Source organism: Protopterus annectens, chromosome 2.part1 (assembly GCF_019279795.1).
Source record: "Protopterus annectens isolate FY-2018-M chromosome 2.part1, PAN1.0, whole genome shotgun sequence".
Classification (NCBI taxonomy): Eukaryota; Metazoa; Chordata; order Ceratodontiformes; family Protopteridae; genus Protopterus; species Protopterus annectens.
Window position 1 is genome coordinate 1,269,655,531 of NC_056729.1, and position 24,067 is coordinate 1,269,679,597.

Sequence of the window (24,067 nt, forward strand, 5' to 3'; positions counted from 1 at the left end):
CCTGACCCTGAGTAGTATCCTGCCCTCACCAAGAATGATACCACGGTATAGAGAAAAAATATCAATTTCAACAATTGGCTAAGCTTCTGGTGTCATTCAAAGGGAATCCAGTGTCTGTCAGCCTGAGATGACATGCTTGACAAGCTATGCTGCTTTGCTAGAGACGGCTTGCACCTGTCACCCTTAGGCTTTCGAATACTGGCCAAGGCTCTTGCCACCCCCATAGTGCCTTTTTTAGGCAAGGCTCAAAAGACAAACCCACCACCGTAAATAGCACAAGTGACAAAAAAATGAGGGTAATGCTGCTCAGTGCCAGAAGTCTAAACCTCAAAATGCATGCACTTCGAGTGCACTCCTCAGTATGGAGAAAAATCGATATATGTGCAGTAACAGAAACCTGGTTTAAGGCTCCAGAGAGCACCCCAGCACTACCAGGCTACAACTCATACCATACATTTCGGCCACAAAACCCAGACCGAAATACAAAAGGCAGGGGAGTATCCATATTCATCAAGGATACCCATAGCTCCAGGTTAGTGGCACAGCACGATGCTTGAGAGATCATCCACGTGCAATTAACAATGGGCAAAACTGCTATTCAAATTATAGCTTGCTACAGATCACCTTCCATGTCCCAGGACCCCCACTCCGCATTCCTGGAAACACTGGGAAACATAAAGGTCCTACCAAACACCCTGATATTGGGTGATTTCAATTATCCAAACATTAACTGGGAGAATTACTCAAGTACGAACTCCTTGGCCCAACATTTCCTAGAATTTATAAACTCAAATGCCCTGGATCAACTGGTTAACACCCCCACCAGAAGTGACAACATATTGGTCCTCGTCATCACCAACATGGGTGACTGGTGTTCCACACCAGATGTCAACCCCTTGCTGATTAGATCTGACCATAAACTAATCACTCTGGATATCCACATTCTATAACCACCCCCGGTCAAAGAAACCACCATGAAAAACTTTTCGAAAGCAAACTTCATGTTACTTAAGACCGAGGTGAGAAGTTTCAAAGCCCCCATGCTAAAGGACAACCACTGTCCAAGCTGCAAAATCCTTTACTAATGCACTCTATGGGCACCTACAAGAATGCATGGATTGTGCTATCCCAAACAAAACCAAGACTCACTCCTCCAAGAAAAGGAAACCAGTCTGGTGGACCCCTGCCATTAACAAGCTATACAATAGAAGGAGGAAACTAGTACAGAAAAGATTAAAATCCCAAGAAGGGAAGACATCCCTGATCAGTATCAGCAAGAAACTATGTTCTCTCATAAAATCATCCAAGGCTAGCTTCAAAAGAAAAATTGCCATGGACTCCTAAGATAACCACAAGGCATTCTTTAGCTATGTCAAGAATCTAAGTGGCAATTCTCAGATCTGCTCGGAGTTAGTGCAGAATGGCACAAAATACACTGAACTGACCAATATAGCCAACATCCTGGCAGACAGGTTCGGTGCAAATTTCACCCCCCTCTCACCCCCAAAAGGGCCCATAACTATACCAGAAGAATGTAGTGCCCCTGAAATCACAGACACTCAGGTTAAAACAGCCCTTTCCAAAGCCAAAAACACACCATCAATGGGACCGGACAGTGTCCCAGGCTGCATCCTACAGGAGCTCAAAGATGAACTAACCCCTCACCTAAACATACTGTTTAAACTCAGTCTCTCCACAGTCTACGTACCCACAGAGTGGTGCACAGCAACGGTTATTCCACTCCACAAAGGTGGAGCTACAACGGACCCTGGGAACTATCACCCTATAAGCCTGACTAGCTTGGTCTGCAAAGCTATGGAGTGCATCATCATGGATCTCATTAACAGAGACATTGGAAACCTCCAAACACTGGACCCAACCCAGTTCAGCTTTGTTAAGGGCAGATCATGCCTCCTAAACCTGGTGGACTTCTTTGAGGCAGTTACCAAGGCTATAGACGAGGTAAAGGTGGTCTACACAGCCTACCTAGACCTTGTAAAAGCCTTTGACACTATTTCCCACTCAGGTATTATAGACAAGCTCACCAGCCTGAACATAAACCCCTACATCACGAGATGGGTTGCCAACTGGCTCATGGACAGAACCCACATGGTAAGAGTTGCAGGAGCTAGGTCTAACTCTAAATCTGTTACAAGTGGCATTCCCCAGGGCTCAGTCCTAGGACCCCTCCTGTTTGGCATATACTTCTCAGAGGTACAGGCAAGCACAGGAGGACTATGGCTCACCAAGTTCGCAGATGACTGCAAACTAGGGGCTATAATTGACTCTCTGGCTGACACAGACATCCTCCAAAAGGGTCTCACTGAGACAGATACCTGGTGTCAAATCCATGGTCTCAAGCTAAATGCGAAAAAGTGCATAGTCATCCCCTTTGGAAAAAACAAAGTATCCACAAACTACCACATAGGTGGTAGCCCCCTAAATATGGAAGACGTAATAAGGGATCTGGGGACCCAAGTAGATAGTAACCTCTCCTTTGATAATCACATTGCCAAAGTGGTTAGAAAATCCTTCTATGTGGCCCATATAATCACAAAAGGGTTTGCATCCAGATCGAAAGAGGTCATTGGGCCCCCGTATGCATCACTCATCAGACCCATCATAGAGTACAATGCCCTGTTTGGGATGTACCTTACAAGCCACCTGCAACAACTGGAAAGACCACAGAAGTTACTCACCAAGAGGATCACTGGTCTCAAGCAGATGCCCTGTGCAGCTCGACTAAAGAAACTCCAGCTGTACTTGGTTGCATGCCACCTACTCAGAGGTGATCTCTGCCTGACATACAAGGCCATGTCCAACTCAGAATTGATGAACATGCTCCACCTAAAGAAAACCATATCCCCTCGGGCCACACGCTCCAGGGATCTAAACCTCACCACAACAATAAATAGGATGTGCTGGAGGGATAGATTTCTGTCCCAGAGACTTCCCATGCTCTGGAACAAGATTCCAATCTACATTAGGCAGAGCTCCTCACTAACCCACTTCAAGAGAAACCTTGACGAGTGGATGGGAAACAAAAAGTTTACCCCAGGGATCACTTCAATGGCTCTGCTGGACAGAGGCACAGGGAACTAATTTAAGGGGGCGGCGAAAGCCAACACATTCCGGCTAGGCTTATAAATGCCTTCGGGCAGATAGCCTAGTACCTACCTATGAACCTATATCTCTGACATGTTCTTTAATTCTTTCAACCAGACTTCTTTTGGTTTCTCCTACGTAACATTTATTACATTCAAATTTTATGGTATAAATTATCCCCACACTTTTACATGTGTAACATCCTTTTGTTTCAAATTTTTTACCATTTATTTCTTCAAAAGTATTTGTTATATAATGACAAATAGAACATTTACCACAGGCTTTAGTGCCTATATTCAAACTCAAATTAGAATTAATTTGTTCTAAAATAGCTACCCCACCACCCATATCAACTTACATGGCTTCTACCAGATTACTTCCCCCACCAGAATCAATAAGCCCAACAATAAGGAAAGAATTCAAGATTGGATATTAATAAATAACAAACCCCAGTTATACAAATCAGGCATCCTACGTGAGGTTATGAGTGACCACCTCCTAACCTATGTAATCAGATAAAGGGATGACATGTTTCACCAAACCAGCTTTTAAACCCTTAGGTATACAAAGAACTTTAACCTGACTAGTTTCCAGGCCGAACTTAACTCATGCAAATGGGCCAATCTTAAATCACTTCCCCTTGATGAGGCAGTCTCAGACTTCAGTGCTAGATCCCTTGCCATCTTAGACAGGCATGCACCCACACGAACAATCAGAACCAAAAACAAAATAGCTCCATGGCTAACCAATAGTACGAGACAAAAACTTATTGCTAGAAACACAGCATGGACCTCTGGGAGATCCAGCAAATCTCCACAAGTCCACATTAGATACAAACAAATGAGAAACGAGACAAAAAAGTCTATCGTGCTAGACAAACAAAACTACTATTTCAATTTACAGCAAAAGCACCAAAATCAGCCACAAAAATTCTGGTCAGGCCTTAATAAACTGCTCCACCTAGGTAAATCCTCAACCCCCACCCCCCCTCAGCTGCCCTACAACTACCTCCTAAATGTGTTGCAAAGACCTTTAATACTTTCTTCACAAAAACAGTATAGTCCCTAGCTAATAATCTATCTCCCAACTCTTCCAATACTATCACATCCACTCAGGTAAATGTGCTTCCCTTCAAATTTGATCCTATTCCCACTGACTATATTAAATCCCTACTTAAGAAACTAAAACCCACCACCCTGGCAGCAGACCTACTTCCTGCAGAATTTCTGCAAAAGGCTGCTAATGAAATAGCATACCCTATCTCCATCTTAATCAATCGTACTATCCACGAATCCTACATCCCCTCCATCTGGAAAATCTCCCACATTGTTCCACTTCATAAAGGGGAAACTCCACTGAACTCTAACTACAGACCTATAGCCATCCTATCTTCTTTAGCCAAAATAATGGAGAAATGCATACATAAGCAAATTCTAACTCACTTTACTCAGAATACTCTCCTAGCCCCATCCCAGCACATATTTTGACCCACCCATAGTACAACTACTGCCCTTCTCTGCTTTTCCCGCACAATAAATCACAGCTGTAATCAGAATAAGCTCTCCTCTGCCCTCTTTCTTGATCTATCGAAAGCATTCGACATGGTGAATCACAACCTACTCCTAGACTTACTAAAATCACTTTCCTTAGGCAACCAAGTAATTAACTGGTTCCACTCTTACCTGCATGGTAGACAACAAGCTGTACTATGGAAAGACAGTCTATCCCCCCTTCTATCTGTCAACCTTTATGTACCCCAAGGTTCTATATTGGGCCCCCTCCTTTTCTCAATATTCATTAATGACCTACCCAAAGTTATCCCAGATGCGACATGTATACAGTATGCAGATGACTATACGCTTATCTGCTCTGCCTCCACCCCCACAGAACTACAATCCCTATCCCAAACCACCTTCAACAAAGTAGAGAACTGGCTCAATAGTTGACATCTCCAACTGAACCCAAACAAAACCAAACTACTACTTTTCTCCCCTACCCGTAAGCTAACATCACCTATAATTACAATCTCATCTAACAATGGCACCATAATCTCTTCAGAACCTTGGACTAAACTTCTTGGAATAATCATTGATAATAATCTGAAGTACGATGCCCATATAGACAAAACCATCAAAACAGTTAACAAAAAAATAGGCTCCTTGTATAGGATTAAACAATTCCTAACCCCATCTGCCAGAACTGCCATAGCTCGGACACATCTGCTGTCAACTCTTCTATACACCTCACCCATCCTCACAAACCTAAGCAAATCAAACCGTAACAAAATCACTAGCTGCTATAACAATATAGCTAGATTTGCCACAGGCTCAGCCTACAGAACCCACTACTGTCAGAATCTTCACAGATTAGGCTGGCTACAACTACCCAATCAGCTCCGGTATAACCAACTCATAGTTATTCATAAAATCCTCTACCAACCCACCAGTACACCCATTCTGACTAATATTATCACCCCCTACAGCAAACTAGCATCCCTCTGCTCATCCAACAGAATGCTAGTACATGCTACCAAAGCCAACAACTCAGCTGGGGAATCATTATTATACCATGACCCCCCATTAATATTCCAAAACGTGCATGCTGATTGGCCAGCGTGCACGTTGTAAATCGACTTATACTAATGGAAAAAGGTCTGGTCGCCCGGACTTTTTCCATTAGTATAAGTCTGTTTTTAAAACACTGTCTCGCTATGTTAAAAGAGTTTAACATAGCGACACAGGTTTAAAAAAAGCAACGGAGATCTCCATTGATTTTTTTAAAGCTGTCTCGCTATGTTAAATTCCTTTAACATAGTGACACAGTGTGTAAAAAGCAATGGAGATCTTGCTTTCTCCGTTGATTTTTTTTAAACCTGTCTCGCTATGTTAAATGGGTTTAACATAGCGAGACAGCTTTAAGATAAGCAACGGAGATCTCTGTTGCTTATTTTAAAGCTGTCTCGCTATGTTAAACCCATTTAACATAGTGAGACAGGTTTAAGTAAACAACGGAGAAAGCAAGATCTCCGTTTACTTATTTAAGCTATGTTAAATGGGTTTAACATGGCGATGAGACAGCTTTAAAATAAGCAACAGGGATGCTTATTTTAAAGCTGTCTCACTATGTTAAACCCATTTAACATAGCGAAACAGTAAAAAGCAATGGAGATCTTGCTTTCTCCATTGCTTAGGCCACAGCTCTGATGTACTGCATAGGCATGCGCAGTACATCAGAACTGCATGATACCAGACAGCTGCGAAGGGCAGCAAGGAGATATACAATGCCATTATTTAAGAAAAGTAATTATTTCTTTTCTTAAATAATGTCATAGTATAATAGCAATAACCCACTTCTGGGTGTGGGTAATGCGGGATTTACCCACGGTTTTCTTTGTTTGGTCCCTCGGGCTTCACCCTCGGGACCAAACCATGCCAACTGTGGGTAAATCCCACATTACCCACACCCAGGCATGGGTTATTGCTATATTCTCCAGCTCTGCTGAAAAACAATAGAACTCACTTCCTGCTGAACTAACCACCACATCCTCCTTACCCCAATTCAAAATATTCCTAAAGATGTATATAAACAGGGATTGGCTACGTCCATGTCTAAACCCAGACTAACCCAAAAACATAACAAGAAAAACCTAAGAAAAACACAGCTCATAGGATAAATACCCAATAATAACCTTTGTGTACCCAGACAACATACACTTCTCAACAACCATTAGAACTCTGTTATCAGGAAGATAACTTGTTATACTACCCATTTTGAGGCTATGCTCTTCAACCCCTCTACATACTATTTACAATAACTTCCCTTCTTTAACCACCTTTTCTCTTAACTATCATCCTTACATTCAATCTCAAAATACTTTTCTTTTTTACACACTTCAAAGATGTAAAATGTTATTCTCTGTATATTTATACCATAAACCTACAATGTTTCTTGATTTAAATGTAACCTTGACTATAAATTCTCAGTGATTTGTAAATGTTTAGATTTCTATGTAACTACAACTTTAAAGTGTCATTTATTCGCACATGTGGAGCTTTTCTCCCTGGTCCTCTGCTGAAAATGGACATGTATCCAGTTGGACTATCCCGGTTAACACATATAAAATAAAATAAAAATAATAAATAAATAAATAAAAATTCCCTATAATTTCCCTTGGTTTTTTATAGACACTATGCACCAAAAAAATCCTTAAGACTTCTGCCTTTTTGATAGGAAAATTTAAGTTGTACATCTATAAGTGAAGGCACTTCCCTCCTTACAATGTTCCTAAAACCTGTAAGCATTTTTTGCAATTTATCTGAAAAAATAATGTGTTTGGACACAAAAACTATTATTTGTTGTGAATCCCATCCCTTATTAATATTAGTACATAACTTATGCTTATATTTACTTTCGGGATTTCTTGCTCTGTGCCCAAACACTTTATTATAACTTTCTTTAACTATTAGTTCAGAATAACCTCTCTCTATAAACATATTACTTACTGTGGAAGCCTCTATCTTGGCATCTTCCAAATCACTACATAGTCCTTTAATTCTTATGGCAGAGCTTCTACTGTATGTGCGGGATGACAACTATTCGCATAAAACATGTGACTAGGCTTATCAAATTTTCTATATATTTGTGTTCTTATCTGTCCATCTATCATCCCTTCAAATGTTGAATCCAAGTAATTAACTCTATTACTTTCTTGCAAACCATCATATTTAATTAGGAATCTGCTATTATTAAAACATTCAATAACGATATTTACTTCATTTTTCCCACCTTTACAAATGAACATAAGATCATCTATGTATCGAAAATAATTCACAACATATTTCTTGTAAAACGAACTTCTGTAAATATGACTGTATTCAACCAAACCATAAAGAGGTTTGCATACACGGGGGCAAAACCTGCCCCCATTGCCTTTCCTTGTAACTGTTGATATAATTTGCCATTGAATTCAAAGATATTGTTGACCAAGCAGAAATGTACTAGTTCTCTAATGTACTGAGTTTTGGGGCAATCCCCCATAAAGTAGCTTAATGCCTCCATGCCTAAATGATGCTGTATGCTGGTATACAGACTGGTCACATCTATTACCAGAAAGTACATGTCTGATTGCCAGCATACCTGCTCCAATTTCTCTAGTAAATCAAAAGAATCTTTAATATACGCTGGCAATTTAACTACTGTTTTAAACAAACATTCATGCAGAAAATAGCCCAAATTATGTGTGAAATAACCAATAGCTGACACTATTGGTCATCCTGGGGAGTGAGTAATATTTTTCTGCATTTTGGGAACACAATAAAATCTGGCGATAATACTTTCTTTACTGATAAATTTTTCATTGACATCTGTTTTGGAGAAATAATTGAAATGCATTCCCTTAAATAATAATCACTCATAATCCCTAATTGCCTGTAAATATTTTGCTTCTTGCACTAAGCAATATACATCTGTGTTATTTAAGTGTTCCATACACATAGGTTCATAGGTTCATAGGTAGGTACTAGGCTATTGGCCCTAGGGCCCATACAAGCCTAGCCAAAAAATGTACCCTGGCTTTCGCCACCCAAGAAAATTATTTTCCTGTGACCCTGTTGAGCAGAGCCACAGAAGTGATCCCCGGGGTGAATTTCCCATTTCCCATCCAATTATCAATATTTTTCTTGAAGAGTGCTAATGAGGAGTTCTGTTTCACATAGATATGTAGTCTGTTCCAGAGTATGGGAAGTCTCTGGGACAGGAATCTATCCCTCCAGCATGTTCTGTTTATTGTGGTGACAAGGTTTAGGTCCCTAGAGCGTGTAGCTCAGAGGGATTGGGATTTCTTTAAGTGGAGCATGTCCAACAGCTCTGGGTTTGACATAGCTTTGTATGTTAGGCAGAGATCGCCCCTGAGTAGGCGATATGCAATCTCATAATAGTCTTGGTTATTCATGACTACTAGCTTTCCCCCTTTATCTGAAGGTCCCTATACACCAGACACTGGACCTGACTTCAGCTGACAGGATCCTGTCTGTGTCTGCTCCCAGGGGGGATGAGCACCATCCCCTGAGGTGGTTCCACCTGAAGGTAGTGCAGGACCAGCAGATGAGGAGGTCCCGGGGTGGGTCCCAGATGTGCTGTGGTCTGGTGCCATGGCCAGATGAGGTGGGAGAGGTGGTTCTGCTGGGAACAGCCTTCCCAAACATGCTATAGTGTTGCAGTTTTAGAACATATGTGGGTATTAAGTCAACACAAGCCAGGATTAGTTATAACAGCATGCATAGATATTCCAATTAACCCAAAACACCAGATTTGGAACAGTTGCTTAGCAAACAGAACACATACAGTGGCCATTGCAATGGCATGCAGGTTACATTGATAGCAATAGGCCACCATTGATAGTGTTTCAACATAGAACATGAATAGAAACACATTTCAATATTTGTTGCACAATAGGATATGTGTCCCAACAGTAGGTTTGGTGTAAACATTCCCATCGATTTGTGTGTTCAGATTATTGTTACAGATATGGTGGTGGGGGGGGGGTGAGAGATGTCAATTAACAACTATTAAATTCTTGCAGTATGAGGTCCTCAGACCTTTTTTTCCTATTTATGTCTTCCAGGTACCATGATCCTGGAGCGTCTTCCTGCTTATACTCCACAGGAGAATGATATAATAATAAACTTCCTTGTGCATCACCACAGAGCCCTCTTTGGGTGTAAAGCCCATGATATGCAGGAGAGGACTGCCCCCTGGATCGAGCTCATCCACAGGGTAAACGATAGCCTGCATAACCGCAGTTAGGAGCAGGTGCAACATTGTTGGGTTGATCTCTTCTGCCACGCCTGTCAGCATGCTGCTGGAGTTAGGAGGGACCAGCTAGCCATAGGTGGGGGTCATGCTATCTAGCCCCCACTGACACATGCTGAGGAGCTCCTCACCAGCCTTGGGTCACCCGGCTGCCAGCCAAGCCAAGAACCTGACGATAGAATTGTGGACGTGGGTGCTACCCACACAATGGACAAGCAGCATGCAGGTAAGGCCCCAGGGCACATTAGTAGACCACTGTTGCTTATCCATCTTCATCTGTAAAGTATCTTCATGCATATGTCAGATGACATAGTCTGTTGCTGTAGTGTAGTAATGAGCAGATGTGCATAATCTCTAGTATTGTGGGTTTGTACTGTTGATGCACTGAAATGCTGCTCCCACCCTGTACCAATGCCACAGTTGTGGCTACTGACATTACATCTCTCACACAACTATGTAGGTCCTTCTGGTATACCTCTGGGACAGCAGCCTGTAGCTCATGAGTATGGAGTTGTTTTGTTCAGGTTTGCCAGTACACCGGTTATGTTGTGTCCATGGTATTTGCCATGCACACATTTAACACACCTACCCATAATGCATGCTGTACATGTTCACTTATTGTTGCTGTTAACTGAACTGCATCACAGTGGTCACCATGGTGTCATGTCTGAAGGGTATGTAAGAGTCATGTAGTATACCTAACAACCTGTCAGTGCAAGATGCGTGGACAGAGATGAACATAATGGTGGGACAAATGTCCTACAGTAGGTACATATTTGAAACATTATCCTTATACAGTGGCTACAGCAGTGTATACACCACTATTACAATGGCAGCTGTTACAGATCTACACAATGGCATATCACAATACCACATTCCACACCTTTTACAACCTGTAATGTGATCCTAACATGAACAATGAATGTGTAATATGGAATCCTATGTTAGGACAACACATATGGGGAATACATACCTTAACAAACAATGGAAGCATATGTGTGCACACACTCCAAATAACATATTGTGGAAGCAGCTTTTGAGGTACTGACAGCATTCACTCTTCTTGAATACACACCTTCCATCAAGTACAGGGCCTCAGTGTCACACCAAGTAATAGTCTGCTGTCCAAGAAGTATGACCATGGCATTTGCCCCTCACCTGCAACAGAGGAAGCTGTGGCTTGCACACATCTTACAAACCATGGAATGGATCCCATATCCAAAAGGTAGCACTCAGGAGTGGGAGACGTAGCCTTACCTCACCATTGCATATGCTATGCCAAACAGTGCAGACAGCCATGTATGTGACTATGAAGTATGGCCAGCATCAATGTAGAAAATAAACAGATGCCCATCCAACACAGATGACAACACATGTAAACTGGTCATGGAGGCTACGCAGAAACATGCACCAACACTGAGGAATGTCTAGCAAGTACTGCCCGTGCAGTACTTGTGTCGACAATTGCCTGGACTCTGCATAAGTCTGGCCTATTGGTTAGGGTAATCAGACAGAAGAGTTGTTCCACAGGAAACATCATCCAGGGCTCTCTACAGGTAGCATATGCATAACATCAAGTCTCGCAAAGGCATGTTTTGCAATGTGTAAAGGTGTACTGAGACCAAGGCTGAAACCTACAGACAGTATTAATAAAGATACATGTGGTGCACAAGCAACACCTTACTCCACCTCAGGCCCACCATCCCCATCTGTACCTTGCTGGTGCCAGTGTACACTTTTAGGTTTGCTGTTCATTAGCAGGAACTGTGCTGGTAGACATGGTGTTCTAAATTTGGAACACTGCAAAATGACACTCATGTGTGGCCCATGGTTGTTAAGCATCTGCAATAAGGCTGAGGATGGGGAGCGGTGTCATCCTGAAACACAACAGTGAACTGACACATATATCCAAAGCTCGCTAAGAATGGCTGTATCTGAATACAGTCAAGGTCATGAATTGTGCCAGACATAACCCTGACTGCACAAAAATAGTGAAGGCATTGTATGACCTCCAAGGGCTGTGCACATGAGCTGACCTTGCAATCCGGCAGAGTTGGGGGACATTTGTAGGGCGGAGTAACCAAATAATGGCAAGTGAAGATGGACCATGGTAGTATACCCCTTCCAGTAATAGTGTTTGCTGTAGTTCACATAACAGGTGCCACAACAAACCATCATGTTAAGGTTGTGCACACTTATGCAACCCACATATTGTATGCATCTCAATCAGCATCTGCATGACTAACACATTTGTTTGATACTGCATTTGATTGCACATGACATATGTCACATATCAGATGTGTGTAATGTTAACATATGCAGTATTGTGGCCCCATTGCATATCAGAGAAGAGGCTGGTATGTCAATAAAGGTGTGTATACTCCTCATAGCCACAGTAAGCTTTGAAGGTTGTCAGTGTAATTGGATTTTATTACTCATACATGCACTGCTGATGATGTAATCTGCAAATCAGAGGTCAGGCATTCACTATTGACATCTGTCCTCATATCATCCCAGGTATGTGTCAGACAAACACATAGGGGCTGTGAGCAACAGAGCAAACATAACTGCCACACATATACACATTCAGCAATGGTGTGTACACTCATGAGGTATGGTGCACAGTACATGCCAGGGTGCTGAACAGGTGCACAGTAATACTGTGTACATGGGTGCAGTGTGTTCCAGGGGAAGGGGCATCATCTACTAACACAACTCATGCATCACAGAGATGTATAATGTTGGCAACAAGAATTGAGTATAGCTGCAGTGCATGGTGTTGAGTACCATATGTCATGCATGTTGACTGTTGGGTAATGAGAGGTCTGTGTAATATCTTTGTGCCACCTCACCTGTGTGTGTGTGTGTGTGTGTGTGTGTGTGTGTGTGTGTGTGTGTGTGTGTGTGTGCGTGTGTGCGTGTGTGTGTGTGTGTGTGTGTGTGTGTGTGTGTGTGTGTGTGTGTGTATGTGTGTGTGTGTGTGTGTGTGTGTGTGTGTGCGTGTGTGAGTGTGTGTAGAGGTAAGCAATGACATACAGGTCTTAAATTACATTTTTTGTTTTCCCCTCACAGGTGGCGAGTTGAGTCAGGGCCCCTCCTGCAGGTAAACTGATGTTAGTGTCCATACAGGCTCTGAAAATGATGATAGGTATAGTGAGGCACAGGCAGGGTTGTCAGGGGCTGAAGCTGTGCCATCGGTTGACATCTCACTTTTATCCACTGCATCCCTGCACACAGTCACAATGCCTATACATATCCCATCACCAGTAGCCATAGATGAGGGCAGTTAGTGGGTGGTGGCATGGGGCAGGACAGTGTGGCGACTATGGCAAGTGTGTCTGTACACACCAGCCATACCTGGATGACCAGCGAGGTACCACACAGTCAGATGTACAGGGGTGCTCATAGGAGGGCTGCTGACGATCATGTCCCTGGCAAAAGTGCCACAGTAGGTGTCACCAGACGCAAGTTTTGGGCCATCATGGAGGCACAGGCATGTATGGAATGTTATACCAGACAGAGTCTGAGGCTCCAGAGGGCTACTCATTCTGCTGTACTTGACAACATCCGTGATCTTGCAGGTGCTCACCATTATTTTGCAGAGGTCCTCGATAGATGGGTGAGATGGTGGGAATCCTTGACCGTGCAATGTCTGTGTTAGAGCATATGGTGGGAGTAGGGCGACAGCCATGTGGACAAAGGTCAGTAAGACCAACAGGTGGAGGTCTAAGTGGATGTGCACCAAGTCACAGCCACTCCTGTAGTGGCAGTACCAGCACACCAGCACTTCAGGGTGGGTGCTGTCCACACCACCACCCAGCAGGCCACATGCACGTGGTCCTGGGTGGTCCCAACAGGGACCTGGATCCAGCGAACATTTCTCATCATCAGGGGAGTGTACCATATCTGGGCTTGTGCCTGGTAGTGCCCGTGGAACCCCTGTCAGGCACAATTCCCATATCCATGGCCAGGCAAGGTGAATTACACACCCTGCCATGTATGGTCTGCAGCTCTCCAACAAACCCCTGTATAGGGCAGCCACATGGCAGAATTGTGTGCATACATACACACACACATTACCAACACAGATAGGACACCACCATACCTACACACACCACATCTGCACACCCCAATTGATAACAAACCCCCTAACACATATACATGATGTTAACCAAATGGCTCAGCCTAGGTCTCTGGCAAACCCACAACACACCCTATGCATATGATGATACCTGTGCTACATCCCTGTCATCCATACCATTGATGCAGGGACAGGCTATTATGATTTTGATGCACAGGGTGAATGTACTAAGGTTTAGCAATGTAACAATGTGTAACTTGTTTTCAGCTAGAAAGTTTAATGCTTACATGTCAGGATGTGTAGCTGTCCAGCCATATGCATTATAGCTGTTATTAACACTGACTGATTGTGGTCTCCATAATGTATTCAGTTTGTGTTTTAGGTGTCTGTGTTTCAGCAGGATGTTGGTCTGCTGTTGTTTCCTACAAGGGGTATGGCACTGTGGTGACTCATTGACTGTGTCACATCCTGGGAACAGCTGAACACAAGTAATAGGTCTGTATAAGAGTTACTGCATGTGCCACATGGCTGATAGGTCTGAGAGGTATATACAAGTGAATGCATGGTGGCTGATGTCAGAAGACCTTTTACAGTGGACAATGGTAAGCGTACTGGGTGGCACACACCAAATGTTTGTGACTAACACACACACACACACACACACACACACACACACACACACACACACACACACACACACACACACGTACACGTATACACACACACACACACACACACACACACACACACACACACACACACACACACACACACACACACACACACACACACACACAGAGGCTTTGGTGTTGCTGCAATACACAGAGAATACTGTACACATGGATGTGCTTAATTTTGCCGTGAACCCATTTTAGCCTATGTACTTCCACCATGACAAAATAGACAAAGCATCACATCAGTAAATAATCAGTCTACCAGTTTAATGTCATTGATGATGGTACTGGCACGGCATATGTCCTCTTCCCCAATATAGTGCAATCCTGGAGTTGGTAAACATAGGTGTGCTGGTGTGGGTGCCACAGCCCTCCACTTTGGAGGGTGTGGGGTGGCGTAGAAACACACATAGTGTGATTGACAACTACTTAACCTGTTAACATAAACTGTACAGTATTACAGTAGACTAAGTGGGGGAATACACACAACAATAACCCCAATGAGGGTGGCTGTGCCCACAACATCCACACCCAACTATATATACCAACTCCAGTATTGCTGTATAGCTGTACAGTGGGGAAGAGGGCATTTACACATCTACTACTAGTTTTGATGGAATGAATTTCCAAAAGATGAATCCTTTGACATATTAGCGTTTGCCAGTCAGTTATCAGACAGATGACCTCCTGGGACATACATTTTCTGCAAACTGAAGTAGATCCCTTCACATACACGCACACGTACTTGGCAGCACTGAGAATAGAACCCCATACCTAGGTACATATTGCTCATAGGTTCATAGGTTCATAGGTTGGTACTAGGCTATCAGCCCTAGGGCCTATACAAGCCTAGCCATAACAATTCCCTGGCTATTTCTTCTCACATTATTACTTTCCTGGACCCCTGTCTAGCAGGGCGACTGACATGATCCCTGGGGTGAATTTCCTTTCTCCCATCCAATTGTCAAGGTTCCTCTTGAAGAGGTCCAAAGAGGCACTCTGCTTGACATGTATGGGCAATCTATTCCAGAGTCTGGGGAGTCTCTGGGTCAGGAACCTATCCCTCCAGCATGTTTTGTTTATTGTGATGACAAGGTTTAGATCCCTGGAGCGTGTAGCTCTGAGGGATTGGGATTTCTTTAAGTGTAGCATGTCCAACAGCTCTGGGTTTGACATGGCCTTGTATGTTAAGCAGAGATCGCCTCTGAGTAGATGATATGCGACAGAGTATAGCTGGAGTTTTTTAAGGCGGTCAGCGTAGGGCATCTGCTTTAGGCCTGTGATTCTTTTAGTGAGGTATTTCTGAGGCCTTTCCAGTTGTTGCAGATGTCTTGAGAGGTACATACCAAATGGGGCGTTGTATTCTATAATGAGTCTAATGAGGGATGAGTACAGTGGGACAATGACCTCCTTTTTTCTGGATGAAAATCCCTTCATGATGAGGTGTGCCACATAGAAGGATTTCCTGACTGTTGTGGCAATGTGGTTATCGAAGGTGAGACCACTGTCCACCTGTGTCCCTAAGTCTCTTATCACACTTTCTGTGTTTAGTGTACTGCCACCTATATGGTAATTCATGGATACATGTTTTTTTCCCAAAGGGATAACAATACATTTCTTGGCATTGAGCTTGAGCCCATGGGTCTGGCACCAAGCATCTGTTTCTGTAAGGCCCTTTGTAGAGTATCCACATCATTTGGGATTCAATAATGGCTCCCAGTTTGCAGTCATCTGCAAACTTTGTTAGCCAGAGTCCCTTAGTGTTGACCTGTACTTCAGAGAAGTAGATGCCAAACAAGAGCGCCCCAGGTCTGATCCCTGGGGTACTCCACTTGTCACTTGTCTGGAGCTGGATTTGGAGTCGGCTACCTTTACAGTGTGGGTTCTATCAGTAAGCCATTTAGCAACCCATTGGGTGACATAGGGATTAATGCCCAACTTAGTAAGTTTATCGATGATTCCAGAGTGGGGGATGGTGTCAAAGGCCTTGGCAAGGTCTAGATAGGCTGTGTGGACCACCTTACCCTTGTCCATGGCTCTGGAGACAGATTCAAAGAAGTCAATCAGGTTCAGGAGACAAGATCGGCCCTTCACAAACCCAAACTGGGTGGGGTCCAGTGTTTGAAGGTTGCCAATGTCTTTGTTTATAAGTTCCATGATAATACGCTCCATGGCCTTGCAGCTAAGGCTTGTCAGACTGATGGGATGGTAGTTTCCGGGATCCAAGGTGGATCCCCCTTTGTGGATTGGGATAACTGTAGCTCTGTGCCACTCAGTGGGCATGAAACCTGAGGTGAGGCTATGATTAAACATGACACTTAGGTGAAGTGCCAGTTCATATTGTAGTTCATGTAGTACACAGCCCGGGATGTCATCTGGTCCCATGGATGCTGTATTCTTGGCTTTAGAGAGTGCGTTTTGTACCTGTGTGGCCATTATTACTGGAATTTGGCAATCTTCCAGTATTGAGATGGGCCATTTAGGGGGTGAGAGGGGGGTGAAGTTGGCACTGAATCAATCTGCCAGGATATTGGCAATATCCTTCGGATCAGTATATTTAATGCCATTCTGTTTTAGCTCAGAGCAGATCTGAGCATTGCCATTTAGATTCTTGACATAGTTATAGAATGCTTTGTGGTTGTCTTTGGAATCTTTGGCAATTTTATTTTCGTAACTAGCTTTTTAGGATTTTATGAGGCATCTCAGTTTCTTACTGAGGCTAGTAAGGGAGTTTTTTGCATCCTGGGATTTTCCTCTTTTCTGCAAAAGTTTCTTCCTTTTGTTGTAAAGTTTGTTTATGGCAGGGGACCACCAGATTGGCTTCCTTTTTTTGGATGAGAGCATTTTGGTTCTATTTGGGATGGCACGATTCATGCATGAGTGGATGTGCTCAGACAGTGCCTTAGTGTAGGATTCAGCAGTTGAACTTTCAGTTCCCGTCTGCATGGGTGTCAGGAAGTTTGTCACTTCTGACTTGAGTAGCATGAAGTTGGCTTTGGAAAAGTTTTTTATGGTGGTTTCTTTACTGGGGGGTGGGGGTGGGATGTGGATGTTAAGGGTGATTAGCTTATGGTCAGACCTGACTAACGGGGGGGTGACCATAGGTATGGAGCATTGGTTTCCCATGTCGGTAATGACCAGGTCTAGGATATTAGAGCCCCTGGTGGGACTATGGATTAGTTGATCCAGGGCGTTGGAATTTATGAAATCCAAGAACCGTTGCACAAAGGTGTTGGGACATGAGTAGTTTTCCCAGTTAATGGCAGGGTAGTTAAAATCACCCAGTATTAGGGTGTTTGGTTCTATCTTAATATTTTCCAGTATGTTTAGAAAGGTGTAATGAGAATCTTGGGGTATGGTGGGGGATCTGTAGCAAGCCACAATTTGGATTGCAGTCTTACCTAGTGTTAGTTGCACTTGGAGAATTTCAGACACATTGTGTTGGCCAACTAGCCTGGTGGTGTGAATATCCTTGGTGAATATTGACACTCCTCCACCTTTAGTGTTTCGGTCCTGGTTTGGTGGCCAAAAAGTCTGGTAAGAGTTGTAGCCTGGTATTGCAGGGGTGCTCTCTGGAGCCTTGAACCAGGTCTCAGTTACTGCACAGATATCGATGTTCTCCATTTTTAGGAGTGCCTCGAGAGAGTGCATTTTGAGGTTTAGACTTCTAGCATTGAGTAGCATTACCTTCAGATTTTGCACAAATTAATCTCTATATAAACCAGCCACAGTTGCAAAGGGTTTAAACATTTTGTACAAATGTGTTTAGCCTTAATTGCATACACCACACAGCTTTTAGGATGAGGTGTGTCCCAAGTTTCTTGTTAAGTGAGGAACATCACCAGACCTTGTACAGTATGGTAATGGGGGATGTACTGGGTGTTAATGAACAATACATAGTGTGAACATTGGGTAGAGATGGGTGAAGGCTGCCAGCCGAGCCAAATATAATTTGATACATAATTCTGGCATTTGTAAATACAAATGTAAAATACAGGCTTGTTTCTTGAATGAAAGAAAAATACTGTAAATGTTGAACTTCAAGATTGTAGCAACATTGCCATCTGCTGTAAGGAAAACTAAGTCAAGCATTTCGCAACTGTTCTTTGAAATTAAAATCATGTCTTGTATGCTCTTTTGATCTCCAGAGCTTGGAGTCATTATGTCTGGACTATCACATTCTTTCTATTGTTTTAAGGCTAAAGTTAATGACCAGAATTTACATGTGGAATGTCCTTTATTGCTATAAGTGTAAACTAATGTAAATGCAGTTTCTGTGTGGCCTGGGAACCAAGAAAGTGTCAAAAGGATGTAATGTGTATACTGGGAAACCTAAGTGTCAAAAAACATGATGTAATCTGGGAGGGCCCAGCAGAAATGTCTGTTAGTGATTTTAAAAACTATTTCTCAGAGAGAGACTGTAAGCATTTTTGTCTTGATATCCAACTTATCAGTACTCTGCCTGTGTCTTAAGTAAGTTATTTTAGAAGTATGTTTTCTTGTAGCAATAGCTAGGAATTAGAAAAAGATTAGACTAAGTGTTTTTCTGTTATGTCAGAACTGTACAACTAAATTATTATAAGTTTCTGTGTGATCTCCGAACTCTTGAATAGCACTGCGGTATAGTAGTAGTCTTGTGTTTTTAGTATTTATTTTTAAATATTTTTAAACCCTTTGCAACTGTGGCTGGTTTATATAGAGATTAATTAAGCCATAGAGTACATTGCATGCTTATAAGTGATCCTGTAATAAGCCCTTCCAATAAGCCTTGATTTCTTAGCTACACTACTATTGGATAATAATATTGCATAGTAATAACTGGACACCCTTTTAAGGGTCTTTGGGTAGCTGATAATTATTAGCTGGTGGTGGCAGTAATTACTACCGTATAGTCTGGGTATAGGGGCACAGCTGGAGAATCTGGGTCAGCCTTTCCCAGCAGTGTCTGTGAAGTTGTATAAATACTTATCTCAAAATGTGTGTGTCAGCTAATTGGGCAGTGACACAAAGCACTGGTTGGACAGAGAGGGTACTGGAGGTTTTAGCTTGCCAGCTAGACTGAGATCTGGACCCTATAGCTGTGCCAGTGGGGAGTCTTATTGGGGACCTGCGGAGCAAGGGAGCGACCAGCCCTGGACTGACTGTGATCTCTGTGTGCTCTTAAGGGAAATTGCACTTTACTGTGTGTATCTGTTATCCTTTCCTCTCATATGAGACGCCCTCTCTGGTTTTAGTGGTGAGGATTGCAGCTCCTTGATTGGCCAGGGCATGGGCGTCACATTGTGGTTTGCAGTGGTTGGGATATCCACATGACATATTAAATAGATGGAAAATACTAACTGGTTTGTAGTGTTGTGGGTAGAGTGAATCCTGTAGCTTATGTGCAGTGATCTCTGAAAGTGTTTTGTACTCTAAATCAGATATGCAGTAAATAGTCAAGAGTTCAGATCACATTTGTTTTATTTATTTTGTTAGCTTAGTTAGTCAGGGTTAGCAGGCAGCATGTCAACAGAGGAGTATGGAAAGCTGACAAGGAGCCAACTGGTGGAGATGTGCCAGGCTAGGGGACTGGTGCATGGAAACCTGACTAAGGCAGACCTGATTGCAGCCTAGGTTACAGCTGCATCAGAAAACAGCATCCAGGAGGACAATCAGACTGGCAGTGGAGATACAATATCCTCAGAGAATGGACAGCTCAACCTTTCTGCGAAGGACAATTAGACTAGCAGTGGAGATGCAATATCCTTAGATAATGGGCAGCTCAACCTTTCTGCAGTGGACTTAAAAATACAGCTGGAGATAAAGAGACTTGAGTTGGAAGCCAGGCATTTGGAGATAGAAGCTGAAGAAAAGGAGCTTCAGGGGAGGCATGAGAGGGAAATGCTGACTCTTTACCAAAGTCATGGAGGTAATGGGGAAGGGAGTAACTGGACTCCAGAAGCACAACTCAGTAAATTTCTTCCACAATTTAAAGAGGGGGATAATTTTGATAGTTTCATTCATATGTTTGAGAGGGTATGCAAACAGTATAGTGTTGACCAAAGGCTCTGGGTATGGTTCCTGACCCCCTTACTCCATGGGAAAGCTGTAACTTTTCTGTCAAAAATGCCTGCTGCTGTTTTGATTATACTGCTGTAAAAAATGTATTTTAGAATGTTTAAAGCTAACACTGGAAATGTATAGGAAAAAGTTTCATGAGCATAAACGCAAGGCAGATGAAAGTGTGTGTGAATATGTTGCTGAACTGAGCACTTATTTTCATAGCTGGGTGAGTGGATGTCAGGTCACCACTTTTGAAGGGCTGGCAGACCTTTTGGTGAGGGAACAAGCCCTTAGCACTTTGCCTGAGGGCATGAGGATCTGGTTAGCTGATAGACAATGTGCTACTTCAGATGAGTTGGGGAAGAAGGGAGACCTATACCTGGCCAGCAGGGCAGCTCTGCAAAGAAAGGGGACCCCCAGTACTGCTCATGGGTCTAAAGGAACCCATTGTGGGCAGCACAGACTGCCACAACAGAATCTGCCAGTAGCAAAGGAAACCACTAGTCCAGGTACATGTCCAGGAGCTAGGGTTAAATATTTTGAATGGAACCAGTGGGGCCATGTAGCATATAGGTGTTCATGGAGGCAAGGTGGAGAACCAAAGGTGAGGGAACCAGTAAGTGTGAAAGACAAAATGCCAACAGTATGTTGTCTTGAGACAACAGGGGTACTAAACTGCCATTCTGCAGATGTCCTGATAGGGAAGTATTTGGATAAGGCAGTATCATGTGCTTATGCAGTTACATGCAGTCAGGCTAGGAGCCAAGCATGTGGGTCTGGTAGCTCGGGGGAGACCCAGACAGACTGCATATTTGCAGCCAGGACTGGTGAGGTGGTTACTTCAGGGAGGAAGCTACGCTGTAGCAGTGAGCCTGAAGGTGAGCCACAGCCTTGATTGCTTAGTTATACTACTATTGGATAACAATATTGCAAAGTAATAATTGGACACCCTTTTAAGGGCATTTGGGTAGCTGATAACTATTAGCTGGTGGTGGCAGTAATTACTACCGTATAGTCTGGGTATAGGGGCACAGCTGGAGAATCTGTGTCAGCCTTTCCCAGGAGTGTCTGTGAAGTTGTATAAATACTTATCTCAAAGTGTGTGTGTGTCAGCTACTTGGGCAGGGACACAAAGCACTGGTTGGACAGAGAGGGTACTGGAGGTTTTAGCTTGCCAGCTAGGGTGAGATCTAGACCCTATAGCTGTGCTAGTGGGGAGTCTTATTGGGGACCTGAGGAGCAAGGGGCAACCATCCCCGGACTGTCTGTGATCTCTGTGTGCTCTTAAGGGAAATTGCACTTTACTGTGTGTATCTGTTATCCATTCCTCTCATATGAGACACCCTCTCTGGTGTTAGTGGTGAGAATTGAGGCTCCTTGATTGCTGGGCCAGGCCACAGGCATCACACATAGTATAACATACTGTCATAAACACATTGACAAACACATAGTCATAAACACATCTGAGAGACCTGTGTTTATCAGTGCTAACTACCTTGTAGATGAGTCCATTCTGTTACAGATAATTTGCACACAGCACATGTTTCATTAGGCTGGATAGTGTAATCAGTTACCTGTATGGTTGATGGTAACAGTTGTCCTCATACAGTAGACCTTGGGACATGTACTGGAGGTACCATGGTGTAAAGACAGTATACCCAGAACCCACACCCCACATTGGATATTTTACTCACTGAAACCCATGATAATGCTCTGACATAACCACAATCACACATTGACCAGGACTGCAATAACACCCCGTGTCTATCTCATCTGTGCTGCTACAGGGATATGCATTTATTGCACATGCCACAGGGATAGTAAGGTCAGGATTTGTCATGGGTGTCCTAATGTCAGCAACATCACTATCACTTATAATGTATGGCAACATGTATTGTATTTGGAGAATGTGGCCTCAGAATGCTGTATCCTGCAAATATACACACACACACATACACACACTTGCCAGGACTCAGAGGGTAATCCATGTCTATCTACCCATTTGTACAACAGTATTATGCTGGTACTGCACACTCCATGTAGCCCAAAAGGTGGAGAGTGTAACAAGGTACATTTAATGTCCATTACAGCAGCAGCCATTTCTAACTATGGCAATGGGGGTGTAGTGGGTGAGAAGGCCCTCAGGGTATTATCAACTACATGTTTACAAACCCACAGACACTGTTATTCTCAGTAATGCACAATGGCACATTTGTCATTACTGGGGTCCATAGGTGCAGGTATTCCTTGGTGTGTACCAGGATAATGTCCATGGAGAGCTGAGAAGTGTAGGGGATGTAGATACAGTGGTATCATGCCACCTAACATTTGTCAGCAGGCCACCTATCAACTGATGCTACTTGAGTGATCCCCAGGGTGACAGTAAAATGTAACATCCAATCATCTGGTTGCCTCTTATAGAGGGCCAGTGAGGTGCTCCAATTGACAGGTATGCAACATATATTACATAATATGGCCAGTGTCTGGGATGGAGAACTATACCCAAGCATGTTCTGTTGACTGTGGTAGTCTAGTTGAGGTATCCATGGCATGTGGTGCATACAAGGTAGGGTTTCCTAGCTGTGGCATTCATAACACAGCTGGGCAAATGTCAGTGTCAGTCAAGCATAGATTGCCTGTAAGCAGCCAATATGGATACCCGACATCTGCACATCTGTACAGCAGACAGAAAGAAATCAGCTAGCCAGCAGGTTATGCATTAGGATAAATGTTTTGACAGACAGACGTCTGACACTGATAGGTAAGCCATTACTACATGACAGCAGCCCTCAATGACATGTCCTGTACACATAGTAGTCTGCAGTTAATATCCACATATCAGATCAATATCCAGTAGCAAATACTTAATAACACACAGCTCACACACCAAGAACATGATAGTCAGTACTCAGGGTCCAGCTTTGCATGCAGGAATGTATGGTTCTAGTACTATAATCTGCAATCTACTCTCACTTGGGAAAGCACTATTAACAGTGGTAATGTAATGATACAATACATGCAAGTGTGACTGCATTTAACCTGGGATACTACCCATGTATGAAACACATACAAAGAGAAAAGATTGTTGTACTAGGCATATATACTCAGGTGTCCCATACAGTATACTCACACCCCTTGCTACTGTAATGACAGCACATAGAAACATGTTATGTACATGGAATTAAATACACTTATTAAAGATTTCATTACCCTGCTATTTTCTCAGTCTGGAATGTGATCACTGGTTACCAAGGATAAGCTATTCTTAGCAGGAATTAGCATGGCTTAAATGTAACTGCTAAGCAGATTTGCACAGTGGTAAGCAAAGCTGACACAACATAAGCGCCTTTTCGTT